At 36.4% G+C, this 21,139-nt stretch overlaps 1 protein-coding gene across 7 annotated transcripts in view; it reads right to left on the bottom strand.

Annotated features, from left to right (window-relative positions):
* The window catches only part of LOC131437068 (uncharacterized), a 561,034-nt gene that overhangs the window by 29,802 nt on the left and 510,093 nt on the right, over positions 1-21,139 (bottom strand). The gene's annotated exons all lie outside the window — the stretch shown is intronic.

Below are 21,139 nucleotides of genomic sequence, written 5' to 3'. Positions count from 1 at the left end.
TTTTCCGTGTAAGAAGCAGATCAAGTGAACTTACCATGAACGGTGCATCCAGCCAGCGAGTTTTTCTATCGAAAAACCTTTCTTTGCTGCCTTTGTACTCCACCAGAGCGTTTTAAATGTTTTCACCCATAATTTCAAACTACGATTTTTCCAAGGGAAGCGTCGCTTAGCACAAACTATATTGTGCCTCTAAAAAAACATGGGATATACTGTGAGTCTAAGTATGCCACTCTGTGCCCCATGAAACAGCTACTTGTCACAACTGAGCTCTTTGTGTGCCGCAACTGTGCAACTGTACGAAAACGAAAGTGTCAATATTTATAAATGCATCAACGCATTGTGTTAATGTGTGAATGGCATATTGTTCTAAGCGTCCTCCCCTTGGATTTATCACGTCTTCACTAGCTGTTAAGTTTTGGTTTAAATAGGCTAGCACATTCTCGCTGTCCCGATTTTGTTTAAATAAACTTCAACGAGCTCTCGATTGGAAAACATTTTGAATCAATTAAAATCCAAAGTGAGAATGACAGAAAGAATAAACGTGTTATGCAAGCAAGGGACACGAAAAGCTCAGTTTGGAATGACGTAACAAAAAACTAAAATGTGAAGTGCATATCATATCAGCATGTAAGTGAGTAATATTTCACCATTTCTCAAGAATTACTAAAGGAATTAGTGATATCAATAATTTATATTTTAGAGATTTTGAACTCGGTTTGAAGATTTTCTTTCAAATCGCTATCCAGTTTGTATTTTCGAGGGGGGTTTTGACAATCAAGTTATTGAAATCAATATAATATCAATTTCTAACTTAAATTTAATAATCTTAGATGGCTGAAACGATTTACACATTGTATTTTTGATTTTTTCGGTCTTGTCCTTTACACAATCCCAAAATTTATTGCATTCGAGTAATCCGCCTTATAATTGTACCGTTACAATTATGCAAATGACGCATTGACAGTTAGCAAAACTCACACAATCAGTCAACTGGTACGATCGATATTCGAAAGTGTGGAAAAAGTATGTCAGCGTTATTCGTATTCATCTCATCCAGTTATGTCCCTGACATTACTCGTCCAACCTTGAAGAAATTTCTTTAATAGGTTTTCCTTCTTGAACCATTAAAATATTTCCAAACAACGAAGCTTCTGTTTTTCTTAACTGAGTGCGTAAATCTACAAAAACAGCTATAACATTGTTATAGTTTACTTTTATTTATTAAACGTTATTGTATATATGGTTGAATATGTTTGTCGCAAATAAGTCATGCTTTAGTATAGATGCCCCATTACAATTCGGAAAGCGATGCAATAAAAGTTGTGAAATTCACACAATCAATCAACTAATACGAACGATTATTAATGTTCAGAAGTATGAAAGAAGCATGTCAGTTTTATTTGTACTCATTGTCCTTCAGTTAGGTCTCTGGCATTACTCACCCGCTTTTTGCCTTTCTCATCTAGAAAGGCTATGCAATCGCTGTGAAAATCGACTTGTCAACCGTAGCCCGAATGTCATATACCATTCGACTCAGTTCGTCGAGATCACAAAATGTATGTGTGTAAGTGACAAATAATGACACTCAATTGTCTCAGAGATTGCGGAACCGATTTTAACAAACTTAGATTCGAATAAAAGGACTTATGGTCCCATAGTCTGCTATTGAATTTCATCCTGATCTGACTTCCGATTCCGGAATTACAAGGGAATATTTGCAAGTTTATGAAAAAATGCGCACTCAATTTTCTCGGAAATTTCTTAACCGATTTTCATAAAATAGAATGCAAATGAAAGGTCTTTGAATTTTTCAAAAAGTCCCCGAACCGTTGATCTGGATCCGAATTCCTGTTTCGGTATTACAACGCAATAAGTGGAAAATTCTTAATTTCGTGAGTATTTTTTCACAACTGATGGCAAATTTTTATGAAACTTACTGCTGAATTTATGTAGTTGGCAGATCTGGTTAGTGAGTTAGTGACTATTAGTTCACGGTTTCCGGTTCCGAAAGCACCGATAATAGTGAGGAAAAAAATCCAAAAACGGAGGTAATTTTGATTTCTCAGCATCGCACAGTGGTCCCAATTATATTACAAACGGGTTTTTTTTTGGCTTTAAAAATGCCCTACTCTTCACTATACGGGGCCGGGTGTCAATTAAAAGTTTCAAAAATAGCCGCGTAACCTTTTTGTGTCATAATTTTGAACGTTAATAACTCGGTCATTTGTTGATAGATTGGTATAATTTAACAACCAATCGATTCGGAAACTTTTAACTTAATCATATATGGCAACGTCGTTTCAGTATTTCAATAACAAACTATTGAAAAAATGGTTAGAATCGACCTATGTTTTCATCCACCAATCCCAGTTGTACAAAATGACGTCAACTTCTTGTTCGGCATGGGAGGTTTTACGTCATGCATAAAAAACACCGTATCGTTCTGCGTAGTATGACGAGAAATCTATAAATATATGCTGCACAATATTTCTTTGACTAGTTGATGTTTGACTGTGAATGAAACAAGTAGCTCGTCCAGTGAGCTGATGACTGGATTGTATATGCGTCCACTTGCTGAATTGTCGCTTTTGCATTATGTGTTGGTGAAATTTCCTGTTGTCTGTGCAACACCGTGTTCGCTTGAGTATCTAATATATCATCTAGCTATTGAAGAACCGAATCAGCGTGGTTACCGATTCTTTCGAAATATCCCATGTATTCAGCAAATTTTTGGTCGATTTTACCATTAAAAATGCCTTACACTTCGCTTCCCGAGGCTGGGTGTCAATTTAAAACATGCAAAACTAATCGCGTAACATTTTTCTGTCATAATTTACCCGCTTATAACTCAGTCATTTGTTGATGGATTTATATAATTCAAAAACTAATCGATTCGGAAACATTTAACTTAAACTTATGAGATAACGTCTTTTGAATATTTCAATTGCATGCCATTTAGATTTAGGCCAATTTAGAATTATCGGCGATAGATTCTTTGGATCTTATTTGCAGCGCTTGTTCCTTGATGATTTGTTAATGGATTTTCCTAATTTAAATGATTATTCAAAGCTTCAATATTGTAAGCTTAAAAATGTTTTAATATGTCAACGGATCGGTTTGCATACTTAAATCTCCATTTCCATACGAACAAAACGTGACAATGTGACTGAACAAGTTGTTGTCCCACCAGGAATTAAACGCTTCAAAAGATTCAAAATTAAATTCTGAAACTTATCTAAAAGCGGTCTCCTCGGTTTAGTAGTATAAATGAGTTCCACAGGCTCACACATACAGCACAATTAGATTCAATATCATATAGTATCAAAGATAAACTAAAGGTAAGTTTACCTGCGATTTTACATGTATCGTTTGAATAGCAACCCTCGTAGAATTTGGTTAACCACCAGTTTCAGTTCAATTATTATTTGTTTCAAAACAATAAGCGTCTGATGGCTACACGCGTTGTAACAATGAAAATGTTCATTCATGTGTTAATAACATCAAGTTACAATATGAACAAAATTTCGGAATTTTTTTGCGTATCCATTCCATATATTCCTAATATGCCAAAGCGAAAATCAATGTAAGTAACTAAATATTTTATGCGGACTGTTTCACATTTTTCTTCCTCGTATTGTTGCCATATTATTTACCGGCACTTTCCGAAGATTATCGACGATTTTGAAGAAGGATTAATAAAATTACACTATTACTGAGTTTACTGGTACAACATTTTTCGTCAAAATAAATAAAATCTTCTCTTGGATCGATTAACTGTTTATAAAATTGATAAGTTTGTACGTTTTTCGAAGATTATTATCATAAAATAAAACAGTTTCATTTGTTCAATCTTTAGGTTGTTTGTATCTTAAATTGAGCTTTCAAGTAACTTTGAATTCTAGTTAAAGGACGTTATTCAAAATCTTAACAATGCAAAAAATTGTGGAAAGGTATCAAAATCGAATATAATTAATTGTCAAGAAAGAATCTAATTGTCAATTTTATCATTCGCTAACAATCTAAGCGCTTAAACTAGAGCAAGTTTGTTATTAGTCAATTGAAAAAGTTTTTAGTTTAGTGTATCATCATCATTATCATCTTTATTTTTGTATTTATTATGAAGACGCTAGAAACGTTCCATTTTTAATGTTGTTGTGCTCGGTCGTGTCTTGAATACAACCAGTTAATTATAGGAATTTCCAAATGTTCTACAATTATATTTTAATTATCAAAATACATCCATATTTTTAAGTTCAAATACTTAAAAGTTTTTCGAACATTCAATTACAAAATACTACAAATATCAATCTCTCTTTAAACATGATCTACGATTTTTCTAAAGGCGTGAATTCTTTATCTAGTATTGTATACAATATAATTTTTTTAACTCACTTGTTGGTGGATTAATGACAACTTTGATTATATTAAAAGAAGCGGACTATATCAAAGAGAAATTCATTTGAAGACATGAAAGTTCCAAAATCAACCCCTGGAGCACAAATAAAAAACGCGTGTTTTCACATGATTGGGGCCACTGTGCAACGGTTTAACCGATTTTCACAAAACTCAATTCAAATTAAAGCTCTCGTTGTCCTAAAAAATACTGTGCAATTTCATATAGATTCAACTTCCGGTTCCGAAATTATATGATGATGAGTGCCCAAACTTTCAAACGGTCATACAAAATGACGATGTAAAACCAGTACGCATCGGTACGTGCTTGTACAGAAGAAGAAAACACCCCCCGCAATGCCTTTGCGAACGAAGCACGCAGCGTGCATTGTTCAATTTCGTGTAGCGTGCAGGGTTGCTACATATTTTTCAGGAGAAAAATCTGTAAATCTATTTCGTGGGATCAACATCCTGCATATGAAGATGATAAGAAAATGAAACACAACATAATGAAAAAGTCATTGATTCGAATCTGAAAATGACAGCTACTTTTTTGTTTAGAGGAAGCGTTTATTGTAATGTAATAGACAATAAACCGGTTCAAATTGAACTGCCGAGTTTTCCATTAAGCAGTTCAATTTGAACTGCTATGCACTGATGAGTCAAATACGAAACGTAATGTTGTGACGTTATGAAGAAACTAAATAAATGAGAAACTCACAGAAAAGATTTTTTTTTTGGAAAAAGATACGCTCAGAGACAGGACTCGAGTGTTTTTATGCATTCCTTGCATACGAGCTACCATTTCGCCACCTTGAACCTTGTGATAGACATAGCTCTAAAACACGGTTAGGCATGATAGAACGTACATCGAACATGGTCTACATCCTGTAATTTGGAACGATAATGCAAAAAGGAATAAAATTCTTCTAGATTTGGCTCAAATTTGATTTAATTTGTAATTTCTACATTAGCTACTTAACATAAACGAATCGACTTCGGCTCCCGGTTCCAGAAGTACCGGAAATAGTGGCCAAAAACTCTAAAACGAAACTCACCTAATATTCTCAATCGATTATCGCAAACTTAGGCTCAGATGAAAGATCCTATAGTATCATAGGTTGCTTCTGAATTCAATCCGGATCCGATTTCCGGTTTCGGAACTATAGGCTAAAGTATATTCAAATGTTCAAACCGTCATTTAGTGCGACGATGCAAAATATACAAAAATTCTGATTAATTTGACTTAACTGTTTACAAATTGAAAAGGTTAGGTTAGTTTTGTACACAAAGAAGGCTTCTTATTTTATTCAAGTTCAAGTAAATGTTCGTGACAGAATCTTCTAGTAAAATTTTAGTATTCCATCTCCCCATTCGATGAAATCGACGTGTGGCCGCCTGTGAATCGAAATAATTAAATTCAATTGTTGAAACCTCCAGCTATCCGAGTGTTTATTATTGACCATTCTGGCGGAGAATATTCTCGATACCAAACACAGACCGCCCCCATTGCTATCATAAATAATCCAGCTGGTCTAGCTTGGGCTATGAAATTTCAATTTTTGTGATTTATGCCAATTAGCAATTCGTGATGATTGGAATAAATTCGACTGCCAATCGTTTCAGCTCCGAACGAACGATGACACAGTACCGCCATTTATTGTAATCGCTTTCGAATTCATTGACTTCGATCGAATTTTGAAAAGTGCCGGCTCACCAAACAAATAATCTGCAGTTGGAAAACAACCAGTAAACTGCTGTCAGAAGTGGTTCGAAATATTATTTCGATTGTTATTCAGAATACCGAATAGGTCGACATTCATGAAAAATCTCGATACCAAGTTATCATTCCACCAAGTCAAGCAATCCATCCGGACTGCTCCTGGTTCAAAGCTTTTCAAAACCGGACAAACAATAGAACCAGGTTGAGCAAATCATTTTTCCGAGAATCGCATATTCATACCGGACCGAACAAAGGCAGAGAATATTAGCATAAACATTAGTTCTAAATAATAAGCCAGCATCGCGAGGACCGTCCCCTTTTGGTACCCTTTCACCATTACCAGTTGGCAAAACTTTGCTTGGGAAGTGAAACTACAAAAGCAACTCAACAATAACAACTAAACGGGAAGGGAATTGTCGAGCCAAAAACAGCGGGCCGTTTAGGATTTACGTTTCTAATCGCTTTCATTTCATTTCGGCACGCTGGATGGCAGGACGGTGGTGTTAAGCGCGCCTGCGGGTCACTCATTTCCAAGTGGTCGTTTTTTTTTGTTCTCGAATTGTGCAACCACATTGTAGAATGCCTTTCCCTCTAAGCCTCACTCCAAGTCGATAGGAGAATGCGGATTCCAGCGATATCTGCTGCAACTGAAAAGCGCGCTGGAAACCACAGATATTTTGAATAATGTTACGGAGCTTGTGGGCTGATGACAAAATGCGAACGACATAATGGGATTTATTCTGCTGTATGAAATTAATTGTGGTGATGCTGGTATTGGGAGGGGGAGGGAGGTTTCTAGCTTCGCATGAGGTCAGTTATGAGAAAAGGACAATCAGTGCTCCGAGATGATAATGTACGGTTGCACGAATTCAGCATTACGTTCCACCTAATCGTCTCTTCTTTCGAATCGATTTTGACAAACCAAATGACTAACTGCCGACCACCATGCGTCCCCATCGTGTTTGCCCCGGTGGAGGCGCATGGTTATTCAGACATACAATACAAAAGTTGTCAAAATTCAATTCTCGGCACGTGTTCTAGAGTACTAAAAAAAAGTGTGAACAAAACAATTCTCAAACGCCTTTGAACGGAAAATACTTTCAGGGATTAAAAAGAAACATTCCAACCGTCATTAGCTTAAAAACATTAATTCTCAAAGTAGTAAATGTCGCCAACTTCTGAGCAAGTTTGTGTTCAGCCTTTCTATAGGCAAATCACTTGTTATCCGCTATCAAAATAACTATGATTGTAACAGCCTTCCTCATACTAAATCGCATCATAAACAAAGCTTAAGCCCCGTAGCTGCTGTTGTCACAAAGCCTGCCTATTCACTGGATAGAACCAGTTGTCCGAGTTAGCGAAAATTCGTGCAACCTTGAACCGGGATCGGGAGGAAAATCGATTCCCATTCGTGGCACCGCTGGCCGACTGGGACTGGGTAAACGAAATCCGTGAGATTCTAATATTTACAACCGGAGCGTGTCTAAAAACACGTAAGTCCATCTCAACTGACCGTTTCCGAAGCACGACTTGAACTTTCCTGTTAGTAAGGGGTTAAGTGATTTTCCGAGTATGGCTTAGCGCTTGGCTCCTCGGGAAATGAAATAGATGTTTTAAACTACGTACCAATAGTTCGCTTGATTGGATTTGTTTCGGAGAATTGAATCGGTCCGTTGTTTTATGTTGCTTTTTCTCAGTTTTGGCAAAACTTTTGATTGAAGCTTGCAACCAATCGTGACCAAATGGAATCATGTTTTCTGTTTCAAATAATAACAATTGGTCATTGATCAATAAATATCCGTGAAGCAATCAATTTCTTCGATTTTTTTTAATTTTATTTAAATGTAGCATTTTCCTGGACGGTTTTTTCTCATCGATTTGGATATGTAGATTAAATATGAATTGATCAAGTCATCGGCAACATCAAAAACAATTTCTTTTATATGCACTTCATAAATTAAACTGGACAGCATTTCCTTTACCACCATATGAAGCACGCTGCATGCTCATCAATTCAAACACAAACGCCGCGACCTTGTAATGCTTTATTTTATCAGCGACATTATTTCTCAACGCATTCAATCGCCTTCTTTATTATCGCAATTAAATTTTTATACACCTAGCCGTCAATTACGAACCAGGAAATTATTTTTAGAAAGAAACACTAGAACAAATTATGCAAAATATAGCCCAATCAATCGAATAATGCGCCATTACAATCAATATTGCGAACATCTTGACCTTGGCATGTCCAAAAATGAAATGAAATTCCAGACGTAGAAATAATGCGTAATAAATAAATAAATAAATAAATTTTGAAGTAAGTTTGGTGCAGTTTTCAATCACCATTCCTAATTCTTTCGAAACCGGATTCAGATGACCGGAATAGCCGAAGTTGATTCGGTTGCCAGCCACAAAATGACCTCCAAATTGGAACAGTTTTGAACCTAGTCAAACCTAGACTTACTAATTAAACGAAATTTAACAAACGAAACGAACCTGCGTTTCTGCCACTTCTGCATATGTAAGTCAAACTAAACAGCATGAATCAGCAGTATAAAACATGTAGTACAATTATTATTATAATTATTATTATTATTATTTCTATTATTATTATTATTATTATTATTATTATTATTATTATTATTATTATTATTATTATTATTATTATTATTATTATTATTATTATTATTATTATTATTATTATTATTATTATTATTATTATTATTATTATTATTATTATTATTATTATTGACATACCTACACCACCGGCACGGTATTACAGCACTACCGGCTGTGAAAATTGCATATTTTTTTCAAATAAACTTCAATTCATTGACATTATTTTATATTTTTATATATCAATTATTTTACCCCGGTTTCACATTCTTTTATTCTTTCTTAAAAAATAGCAAAAAATTTTATCAACCGCAGCACCGTCTTTTACCAATATCACACACCAGTAGCATACATCCGTAGCCGTTTCGTTTTCTTTATAGCGTGTACGAAAAAGAACAAAGCACGCATCGCTCGTTTTGTGTTTTCTTCTTCCACGTTACACGGTATTGGATTGTCATTCTTTATACCAGTTCGAATGCTTCGACACTCATCGCCCTGTCACTGCGAAACTGGAAGTTAGATCCGGATGAAATTTCACGTCATTTTCAAAGATAATATGAGCTTTAATTCGAATTGTGAAAATCGGTTCAAGAAGCGCGGAGAAATCGAAGTGAATTCTATTTTTGGAGTTTTTCATAACCACTTTCGGTGCTTCTGGAACTTGAAAAGTAGTGCCGAATTATTTTTTTATGCCCACAAGCTAACTAGAAAAAAATATCAGACCGTTTTATGGGATTTGTACCTGTTTTTGACCATCGTTCGCGCACAAATACTAATGAAATTTGTAATTTTCCACTTATTACGCTATAGTTCCCGTACCGGAAGTCGGAAACAAATAAAATGTTTTACAAATTTTTAGGAAACTATAAGACCTAAGATTTGAATCTTAGTTTGCGAAAATCGGTTGAGCTGTTCCAGGGATAATTAAGTGCACACTTTTTCTCAAATTTACCATATAACTCCGGAACCAGAAGTCGGATCCAAATGAAATTCAATATCAAGCTAAGGGACCATAACACCTTTTATTATTATTATTAATATTTCTTAGTTTGTGAAAATTGGTTCAACCATCTCGGAAAAAAGTGAATGTATTTTTTTTCAGTTTTTTTGGTACATATCATCCTATACCTCTGGAACCGGAAGTCGGATCGGGATGATATATGAGAAAGGCAAAAATACGTGTCGAATATTTTCCAGTTCTTTACCGAAAAAAAATAGTTAGAGGAAAATTTTTGGGTGACTGATTTTGCGTAGAATGCCCCATGTATAAAAATGGATTTAAGTTTGTATGTTTGTAACGCCATAACTCTGGAACTACTGAACGGATTGCCACCAAACTTGGCACAGATAAGACATGGATCAATAAGTCCCGAGACTAAAGCAGAGATGGCGCTTGTAGTAAACCAGTAACCACGTCTTTCTAGAGTACTAACCTTAGCTTGAAACGGGTCAAAATTTTAAGTCGATCCGACCAGAAACAGCTGAGTTATCGAGGTTGGAGTAAAGTCGTTTTGTAGTTTGTTTAAAAAATGGAAAAAACCGAGTTTCGTGTTTTGATAAAACATTGTTAATGGGTAAAAACACCGTGCAAGCGAAACAATGGATTGAAAAATGTTGCTCGTTGCTTTTGATGTACAAGAGTCCGTACATCAAAAGCAACGATTTGTCGGTGGTTTGCCGAGTTTAAACGTGGCCGTACCGACACAAATGACGCGGAACGCTCGGGTAGACCTGTGGAAGCCGTTACACCGGAAAATGTGAGTGAAGTGACAAAAATTATAATGAAAGATCGTAAAGTGAAGCTCCGTGAGATTACTGAGATGGCACAGATATCATATGGAAGTGTATTTACTATCCTTCATGCAAAATTGAGCATGAAAAAGGTTTTTTCCAAGTGGGTGCCGCGATTGCTTTCGATGGAACAAAATGCACCCTGCCAAAAGTCGATGAAAACAATGGCGAAATTGAACGAATTGGGCTTCCCCACACCCCATACTCGCCAGTTTTAGCCCCCAGTGACTACTGGCTCTTTGCTGATCTTAAAAAATGCTCCAGGGAAAAAGATTTGGCTCAAATGAAGAGGTCATCGCTGAAACTGAAGCTTATTTTGAAGCGAAAAATAATTTTTTTATAAACATGGTATTGAAAAATTGGAAAAACGTTGGAACCATTGTATCACCCTAAGAGGTGATTATGTTGATGAATAAAAAAAAATTTGGCAAAAAAAATGTTGTTTCCATTGTTAGTCTCGGGACTTATTGATCCATGTGTTACTTCTTGAATTTCAGAGATTGAGGGGTAAGGAACGTAGTAAGTGTCCTCAACAGGGGGTAGTCATGGAAAAAATTGTCTAATTTGACGAGAATTGATACTTTTTCAAGACCATAGACACATTTTGCATATATTAAATATGTTTATATGGGGGGTGGATGTGGCAAGTACCCTTAAAAAGGGGGGTATAATGTTTTTAACGACATAACTCCGAAACTACTGAACGGATTGCCATCAAACTTTGCACATGTTCTTCTTGCTCTTCAGAAATGTTTACAAGAATATTTTTATAGGGGGAGAGAACGTAGCAAATATCCTTAAGGGGGTCGTTAAAAAAATATCTAATTTGAAGAGAATCGGTACTTTTTGAAGACCATAGATACTTTTTGCACAACTTAGATATGATTATAAAGATATTCGTGGAGGAAGGGTGTAGTAAGGGCCTCTAAAAAAGGGAAGTGAAATGATCGTAACGGCATAACTCCGGAACTACTGCACGAATTGCTATAAAACTTGGCACAGGTATTTCAGAAACTATAAAGGTATTTTTATAGGAAAGGAAGCGTAGCGAGCGAAGCGCATGATAACAAGGGGGGGGGGTCATGAAAAAATTCATAAAATTTGACGAGAATCGAGAATTTTTGAAGACCATGCAATCATTTTCCATACCTTAGATAGGATTATATGAGGGATGGATGTAGCAAGTGCCTTAAAAAAGGGGGATGTAATGTTTGTAATGGCATCACTCCAGAACTACTGAACGGATTGCTATTTTATTTAGAACAGCTACTTCTTGCTCTTCAGAGATGATGATTAGGACATTTTCAGGGGGGAGGGAGTCAATGACGAAATTTATTTAATTTGATGAGAATCGAAATTTAAACTAGAAGGAGGGATTTTTGAAAATAAATTTTCATCTTCCATTTTTTGAAAAACAAAATAGTGGTAAGAATTTCAAAGTTGTGCTAGATAGTATTGCTGTTTTTAATTTGAATGCAACGCATTTTTCTTTAAATAAACTCAAAAGATCTGGTTCCATTTTGCCAGGGAATTCTAAGAATTAAAGGAAAATAATCTTTATCTCCCTATGAACTGGCGTGTATGTAAGTCTCAGCACAACTAAACGAATCGCCACCAAGTTTGGCACATGTACCAAACGAGGGAATCGATATTTTTTGAAGAACACAAATACTTTCTACACTACTCAGGGTAATCATGGAAGAGATCTGTAGTAAGTTCACTAATAAAAGAAGATTTCAATGTTAAATTTATTCTATGAGATTCTTGACTAATACAGACACTAATTTCACATCAAAATAGATTATAAGGCTATTATGAGGGATTCATTCATTATCGGATGGAAAATCTTGAGTTATTACGTGGAAAAAATAATGTCATAAGAGTTTTCATAACGAAAAGGGAGTCGCAATTGTTTATAGCCACGGAAGCTTAAGATATTGTAGATCAAATGTGACAAGGAACGTTAATTAAAGTACGTTACAAGCACATATACATATGGAACTCAGAGGTTACTAAGAAGGTATTTATAAAGAGAAAGATGTTCCTAACAAAAGGGTTCAAATATAAAACTGACCTGGTTTGTCGAGAATACCGTGAAAATTATAATAATAGTGAGATCTGAGATGGGACACTGATCATTCGCAATCTGATCATGAAAGGAGTGTTGTTCAATCGGGTTGTTGTCTAAGTTGTGTTTCATTACAATCAGAGTATCAATGGGCAGGACAATTTCTAGAATCTTTTTCTGCCTTGCCCTCACGAAACATTTCCGAACATCGCCGGGTAATTCAGCTAGTTTGCAATACCTGACAGCAGTATCTGATGATGTACGATAAAAGCGAATCGAAAATTCTGGGAGAAAGGTTTCGATTTGGCAAGCCATTTGTTCCAGTGACTATAAGCGTTCTTCAGCATGTCAATAAAGATGGAACTGAAACAAACTCTGTTGACAGATTTAATGAATTCATGAATTTGTTCGTAAATAAATATTTTGCTTCAAAAAACAGATTTACTTATGATCACTTGTGATGAAATAAGTAATTTTTTTTTATTCAATAATATAATATAATATTAAGGCACACTGCTTAAGCTCTAAGATGCCAAGGGTAGTGAAATAAGTAATGTTTTTTTTAATACTAAAGGTACGCAGTGATCTTTAATGAGTAACAGTTCATATTTTTCGATGCTTTTCACTACTTTTTTTAATGCTGGAACAGAACGTAGTTCAAAATTGTATGCAAGAAATTCCACACGAGAACATCCTGCAAACCTATGTAAGGTCTTTTTTGTAACAACGAGTTTTTTCAGCAGATTTTTTTTGCGCTTTGGAAAAGTAAATATTCACCTTGAAAAGAAATTCCGAGTAGGGATTAAGTCTGTCGATTCTTCTCATACCATACCATACTAATAGCCGCAAACATTACCTGGTAATTGAAGAAAGGTATTATTTCAATCGGCTTTACAAGTTTCACTAGTAAATTCACTTAAAAAAAACAACCGTCGCCGCAGGTATTCGAAAGAGAATAAAACCCATAAACGGCTACCGGTCGTCACTGGTTGCACACAGAAAAAAATGCCACAAACACCGATGCACTTTTAGATCTGAGTCTTATTCTCTTTCCCTTGGCCCTTCAATCCAAGAACCCGCGGCGATAGTTGAGCGAGCGGAAAGGGATAAAAGGAGCAATAAATACAATTCTTTCTTTCCAGTGAACGTAGCGATACATTCGGAAAATCCGAGTTGATGACTAACGAACGGACTGGAAGATGCTGTTGTTTCAGTTCGTTCCAATATTCCTACGGTACGGATATTCCACTCTAAATCGCTTTGATCCGGCATTGTTAAAACGAGATACAGCAGGGTTGAACGGGACGTTCTTTGCCAATCGTGATTATTTGCCATGAACCAGCATATGTAAAACTAGTTCAACAGTTTGTACAGGCTAGGGATGCAATCAGCTAGTTAAATCCTAACAGTTGAACGACTTTAACCCTGTCGAATTTTCCATTTCCCTTTCATTGCTGAAAGGGCATCAATCGATTCAATCTCTCTCTCTCTCTCTCTACTGTTCTTCGAATAAAAGTATCCGGATTTAACTTACAGCTACTTGATGTCCACATTCGAAAGCAAATGTTTGCTTTGAATATTCATTCAAGAGTTTCCTTATTCTTTACTTGAGATATACAGCTTGAGATAATCTTTCCTTTCAATTGTTCATTGATCCGAATCGAAGAATAGCGACATCAATTTTGAACTTCCGAACACAGGTATTATTAGGCCCAATCAGGCACGAGTTTGACGTATGGAATGATAAAGCTAATGAAAATGTTTTAATTAATTTCTTCAAAATGACAAAGTAACGATAAAAATGGAAAAAAAAATTACTACTATATATCAAACTTTAAAGCACCGCTAAAACGTCCTTGGAGATCACCTGAATGTTGGTCGCAACATACCGTTCCATGACCTTTCTTCCGCCATGGCATGATGCCAAATCCAACCATAAAAGAACGCAAAAATGATTTGGTTTATAAAAACCTGTTCTTATCAACCTAGTGGTGTAATGATGCCTTTCTCATAAATAATACTGTGGTATTCTATTCAAAATGTTTCTCTTCGATTTTTGAAAGAAACCAAGGGATTTGTACATTAACTAGTATAACCTACAGAATGAAACAGTGCTTTGCTCGCGTAGGGCATCCTTAAGAAAACGAAGTGGGTTCACTATTATATGTACTTCCAGCACCGGAACCCGAAAACCGGTATAATTGAAGTCGGTTCGTACGGCCACCAACTAATATGACGTACAAACTCTACTAGTTTTTATTCAAATTTTGGAGATTCTATACGATTTGTTTTTGTTGTATCCGAAAATATGCAGTAATTTTTTTGTAGGACCATAAGACCTTCCATTTTACGCTAAGATTGGTAATAACGGCCTTACTAGGTTAAACACTTTTTCGCCGGCTTAAGGGGCGGGTAGGGTTTAACACTTTTGAAAAGTCATTTATTATTTTCTTTATATTTCCTTATAGCAAAACATTTCAAGAATTTTCTGTGAAATTTTCAAGCCTATTGGAACGAAACTCCGGAAGTTATGGACCTTTATTTATGGCTATCTCATTCTACGAAGAAGCAAGAGCTCGGTGCACAGGCCCAAGATTTCTACTTCGATTGATTTCAAAACACGAAAAAATATGATTTTTTGAAAATGTTAGACCCTGCGGGCTCCCTCGGATTAATTAATTGTTTTCATTGATTTTATAGACAAAAAATTTAAAACGCGTTTTCCGCGAAAGCAGGTTCTGAAAGTCCGTGTCCATCGTCATTCAGAAACTACTGAATCAATTTTATTCAAATTTCGCACACACTTTCTAGACATGAAAAACCAGACTCCAACGTTTTTCTTTTCGTTGTTTGTTACTTTGGGGAGGTTTAACAGCTACAAAATGGCGGATTTTTTCGTGAAAAATCGTAGTTTCCACTTTAAACAACCACCAAAAATTTATAAAATTAAAAAAATCAAACAGAAACGTTGGGGTCTAGAAAAACTTCTACTTCAACTATGCGGTGTTAATTTGTTTACTTCTGATTAGTCTACGCTGAGATACAGTGGACACCGTAAATCATGATTTTTAAGAAGCGTTATCAACAATACCTCTTCACCGACTTATTTCTCAATAACAAAATGTTTTTCGAATGATGCTTTTTATCATGCAAAACATATGAATTTATTTTTTTGAACGATAATTCTGGAAAAAATCGCAAAAATGGTGATTTTTTTCATCGTGTAGTCCCTACCCTGTACAATATTTAACACACTTTACTCTATAACTCCGGAACCGGAAGTCGGATTGGGATGAAATTGAGGAATCCCGTATGGGATCTTGAGACCTTTCATTTGAATCTAGGTTTGTCAAAATAGGTGCAGCCATCGCCGAGAAAACCTAGTGAGATTATTTGACACACACAGAGAGAGAGAGAGAGAGAGAGAAGGATTGCTCAGCTCGATGAATTGAGTCGAATGGTTTATGACACTTTCTTACTAGAATTCGATGCAAGTTTTATGTTGGACATCTTGAATAACAGTTTCTGGAACCGGAATTTGAAGTCGGTCGCAGTTGCAGTATGTTTTTGGCGGTCAAATGGCTAGGCCTACAAATTGCAATAGTTTAACAATCGAGTTTCACCAGTTGCTGTCCACAGATCGATGACATACGTTTTGATTCCGAAGGGAAGTGATGAATCCATGTTTCATCCATTGTCACATATCAATGCCAAATCAATCCGGTTTGTTGCGTTCAAACATGACCTAACACTGCTCAGAATCAACAATACGTTTTCGTTTTCGGTCAACAGTAAGCAAACACGGCACCCACTTTGAACAGAGCGTTCTCATAGTCAAATGTTCATGCAATATAAAGTCAACACGTTCTTTTGATATTTTTACGATGTCAGCTAACTCACGCAACTGCACTTTTCGATCATTCAAAATGTTTTTGTGGATTTTTTTTAATGTTTTCTGGTGTTACCGTCTCCTTGGGACGTCCACTGCGTTCTGCATCATCGGTGTTGTCATAACATCTTCCAAGCCATTGCTTCGCTTGAACGATATTTTTTCCCATCAAGAAGCAGTGTAAAATTAAAACATGAAATCCATTGTTCTGAAAATATCAAAACTAGCGAAGCTCTTAGCACAATGACTCACAAACTGATGAATGGAATTTTTAACAGTCTTTTAAAGGTTAGTATTAACAGAAAAAGTGACTGCAATAAAACTAGCGCCATCTATGTGTTAGGCCCGGGACTTTTTAGCCCGTGTGTTAGCAACTGCAATCAATGTGCAGTAAGATGCTTCTAATGCAATGAGCACAAAACTGCGAACAGCAGTTAGAAGAAAACTACAACGATCAGCCCGATGGGGTTGTTCGAGCCATTGATGTGGAACAAGGCAACAAAAATTTTGTAATGACCTACAATCAAACAGTTCAACCAATCGTCACACTTTTGAATCCGCAATTGCACGAGAGTCTTTCTATGTCGTTTTCGTTTTTAAATTGCACTACACCGGCGTAGCAAAAGCTGCACTGAAACCGTTCGTTTTTATCAATTGCACTATACCAGTGCTACACTTAGATTGATCTTGATTCGGAACCAACACCGAACATTGTTTGTTTTATAACCGACGAAATTACACCAATATCCCAAATGTATGCAATTAAATTTTGTACATACTTGCGATATGATGTTGATATTTAAGCATCTCTTCACCAAGCTTGTGTTCAAGTTTTGTATGCAAGCAGTTATTTTTATAGTGTTCTGCGATTTCGGTTGAAGCGATAAACTTCTTCTTATTATCAATTGAGTTCATCTAATATAAATTAGAAATTAATCTTAAGTACTTAAAATTTATCCAGGGGTAATTGTCAATTTCTCATGAGGAAACGACATAGCATGGAATTTCATCCGAGCTTGCATGACACAAGATCCGAGCATACCAATTAAAGCTGCAAATCGTTATATGGCACTTTTTGTCTTGTTGTCTAGCAACAACCTACCTCTAGCATGCTACGCGTAGGACTGAAACGTTAGGTATAATTTCGCTTCTATTTATAGATTCGCGTGCTTCCAATAGCTTCGCTTTTGCATTGATCGACCAATCAGAGCGATACTTTCCCTTTGATATATCGCTCACTCCTTCAAAACCATCGTCTATGGCAGGGGAATCCGATATGCCGGAGATTTTTAGCAGACAAAATAGGACACTGCTCGCTACTAATCAAAATTTCAATCATTTTTAATTGAAAATACGTGGCTTAATACATTCAAATCGAATCTTAGAAATATTTCCAATCAAATAATGGAATAATATTTATAATTGATACAAAATATACTGAGCTGTAAGTGTTTAAAACCTGACCACATTTCTACGTGTATTTTTCAGTTTCTGATTTGCACCCCTACATAGCAAATAAAGATGTGTTTCACATCAAAATGGAAACCACCCACAACCGACGTTGCGGAAATGAATGATAAGATGAGCCACGAACAAAATGATCCTCAATCATCGCAAATTACTTTAAAAAACGCCTCAATCGGACACGTATAGCTTGCATGCATGTAGGCCTAAATAAAAATTATTATTAAACAAGTTTCACTGACTTCCATAATTTATTTCTAGGTTTACCTATTTTCCATGAGTACGACATTGATATGACAGGTGTAGACATCACCAAGTAACGAACACTTTAAACAAACTACACACATAGTGTGAAGTTCCGTGAAATTTAGATAATATATTCGGAAACGATGTTTTCGAAGTTCGTCCAATAGATCAAACGAATTAAGCTCTTCCAGTGGTCTCTATTGAATTTCAACTCAATGAAAACGCAACCAATACTAACCGTACTCTGTGGAAGCGTCGAGAATAACCGAGTCGTCCGAACTCCTATCCGGCACCTATCCTACAAAAAGGGACAGCACGCTCGCCACGTCGCAATTAATCACGGACCGGCAGAACCGCCGGGCCCATCCACACTGGACACTATCACGAGTACCGGAAAGTTTAAAATTAATTGGATCCCGATGAGGGTTGCGTAATGAAACTGAAAATGCTAATTTTCTGAGCATGAATTACAAATCCCGGCAAGTGCCGGCTGCGTGTGGGTTTCTAATTGGTCAACTTTCCCGCCGTACGCTGGTTAGCATGCATTTGATTACGATGTAATCACTTGTCGATCGCTCCGTGATTTGGAGTCTATGAAAAAATAATTGAATTTTTTTTCGGTTTCAGGCCAATCTAGTTTTATTTTTTTCTTTTGAGGTAGCCAAATGTGGCATCAAATTTTCCGACCAATTTTCATGTCCTATAAATTCAAAAGTTTATCTTTTTTTTCAAACAGTAATGTACAGTGGCTCATTGGGTGGCCAAAACCCCGAAAATTGTTTTGCATTGAATTTGGTCGTGTCATTCTTTCAATTTATGTTTTCTCATGAGATCGTTTCAAAGAAGTCACTTATAATTTCACATCAAGATTGTAATGAGTGTTGAAACTCTGAAAAGGCAAACGATCCAGTAACCATATTTTAAACCTTTCGAAATTGGCCATGGTGCGGTAGGCCGTTAAACCAAGCCGGCAACCAACCGTGAAAAAAATGTACATGCCGCAGCTATTCGAGGCCAAAGACTGCGAATGAACTCTCATAATCTCCGCGGTAGATAGCGAGTTTATTCAGTTCAATTCGATTATTTTATAGACTTTATTACGAGTCGCTTGTTCTGCCGGTACTGTCTGAGACTGTCAGTGTGCTATCTGTGCTACCATCGAATGATTCTCCCCCGCCCGCGCACCACCGCAATTTCTCCAGGGGGTTCGGTTTTCGAAGGATGGAACAATTGCTGCGACGCGCTGTCGATTGCCGTAGGGGTTTGTTTTTTTTTTCCTCATTTTTTGGGCAACCCAGTCCGATTCGTCCGAAGGGGGGGGGGGGGGGGGGGGGGGTTGGTTCTGCGCGTGCTTCGGCAACAGTAATCTAATCTAAAAGTTTTGATTCGAATTTCTTTTTCAATTCTTCTCCCGATTTTATTCAATTTGTGCGGTGATGGGACGCGCTGAGATGGAGACCGAATCTTTCCACCTGGGTGCCCACGCCAAGAATCGTCCGTACGTACGGAGGAACGCAATTTCATCGCATGCATTGCACAGTTTCTAGAACCAAGGCAAGCACGAGTGTGGTCATGATTTCATCGGTGGTTCTTTTCTGTGTCTGTTAGCACTCCTTGTGGTACTCGAATTCAACGAAAAGCAACGGGTCTGATTTTGTGGCAGCGGATACCCACAGATACTGCAATCCCCCCTCTCCACAATTGGTTTCAAATTGAGAATTGTTCCAGATTCAATTCATAACCACCCCTGGACTTTCCATTGAATTTCAATAGTCAAGCTATTCGATATCGTAAAACATTCGGTATTTGGAATAAAATGTCCCAATATTTGGAGTGGATTCATCGGTAGCCTAAGGTTTATCGTTGAAGAAACTTTTTACTCAATTATTAATTTTACGACAAAATAGTTAGTATGAAACTAAATTACATTTGTTGAAAAACAAGAGCAGTGAGTGTCAGAGACATAACCGCGAAATTGACGTTGGACTATTTTATATGTTATTTTTATACAGATACATTTCACTTCCGCACTCTAGGATGTTATTATCTAAATCTGAAAACCGGGCCTACTGTGATTGAAGCCAATGAAATTTTTTGAAAAAAATAAGATTTGCATTAATCTTCTTAAGACGTCTGACGTTTTTGATTTGAGCAGCATATAACTTTGATTTTTTTTACTATCACCCGAAAACAAATCCCCAAGAGTGATACCGAAACACTTCTTGTCTGTATGGATGCCCGTATCGAAATGATGGTAAAAGTTCAATGCTTGGCAACATTATCAAGCGCAGCTGTACCCATCGTAAAAGTCATGGCTGGCCATGCACCGATTATTGACAAATTTCGCACCAAATCGTATTCGCATTTGGCAACAGTCTCTCAGATTTGAATGAATGAAACTTTCTAGACAAATAGACTGTATCACAAAAACCCACTTTGCATATTATGTTTCTCCAAAATTGATCTAGACTGTCTTTTGAAAAGGTTATGCAATTGCTGTGAGCTCCGGAATTACAAAGAAATATGTGTAAATTTATTGAAAAATGCGCACCGATTAACCGATTCTCACAAACTAAGAGCAAATAAAAAATTTCTAAATTCTTTAAAAAGTTTCTGAAAAGTTTGTCCAGATCCAACTTCCGGCTCCGGCATTACAGTGCGATTAGTGAAAATTTTCAATTTCATGAATTTTAAAAAAACACAAGCAATGGCGAAACGAGGTTCACATTTTCATAAAACTTACTGCTAAATTAATCTAGTTGACAGATCTTGCTAGTTAGGGAATATATAAAACTACTTTGGGACCTCGTCCTCGGTTTCCGCTTCCGAAAGCACCTAAAATAGTGCAGAAAATCTTCTAAAACGGAACTCACTTCGATTTCTCAGCAACGGTTAGGCCGTTTTTCACGAATCATGATTCAAACTAAAGCTCTCATTGTCTTTAAAT

This window comes from Malaya genurostris, chromosome 3, assembly GCF_030247185.1.
Source record: "Malaya genurostris strain Urasoe2022 chromosome 3, Malgen_1.1, whole genome shotgun sequence".
Taxonomy (NCBI): domain Eukaryota; kingdom Metazoa; phylum Arthropoda; class Insecta; order Diptera; family Culicidae; genus Malaya; species Malaya genurostris.
The sequence above is the reverse complement of the archived record's forward strand: the minus strand, read 5'-3'. Positions and strand labels throughout refer to the sequence as shown.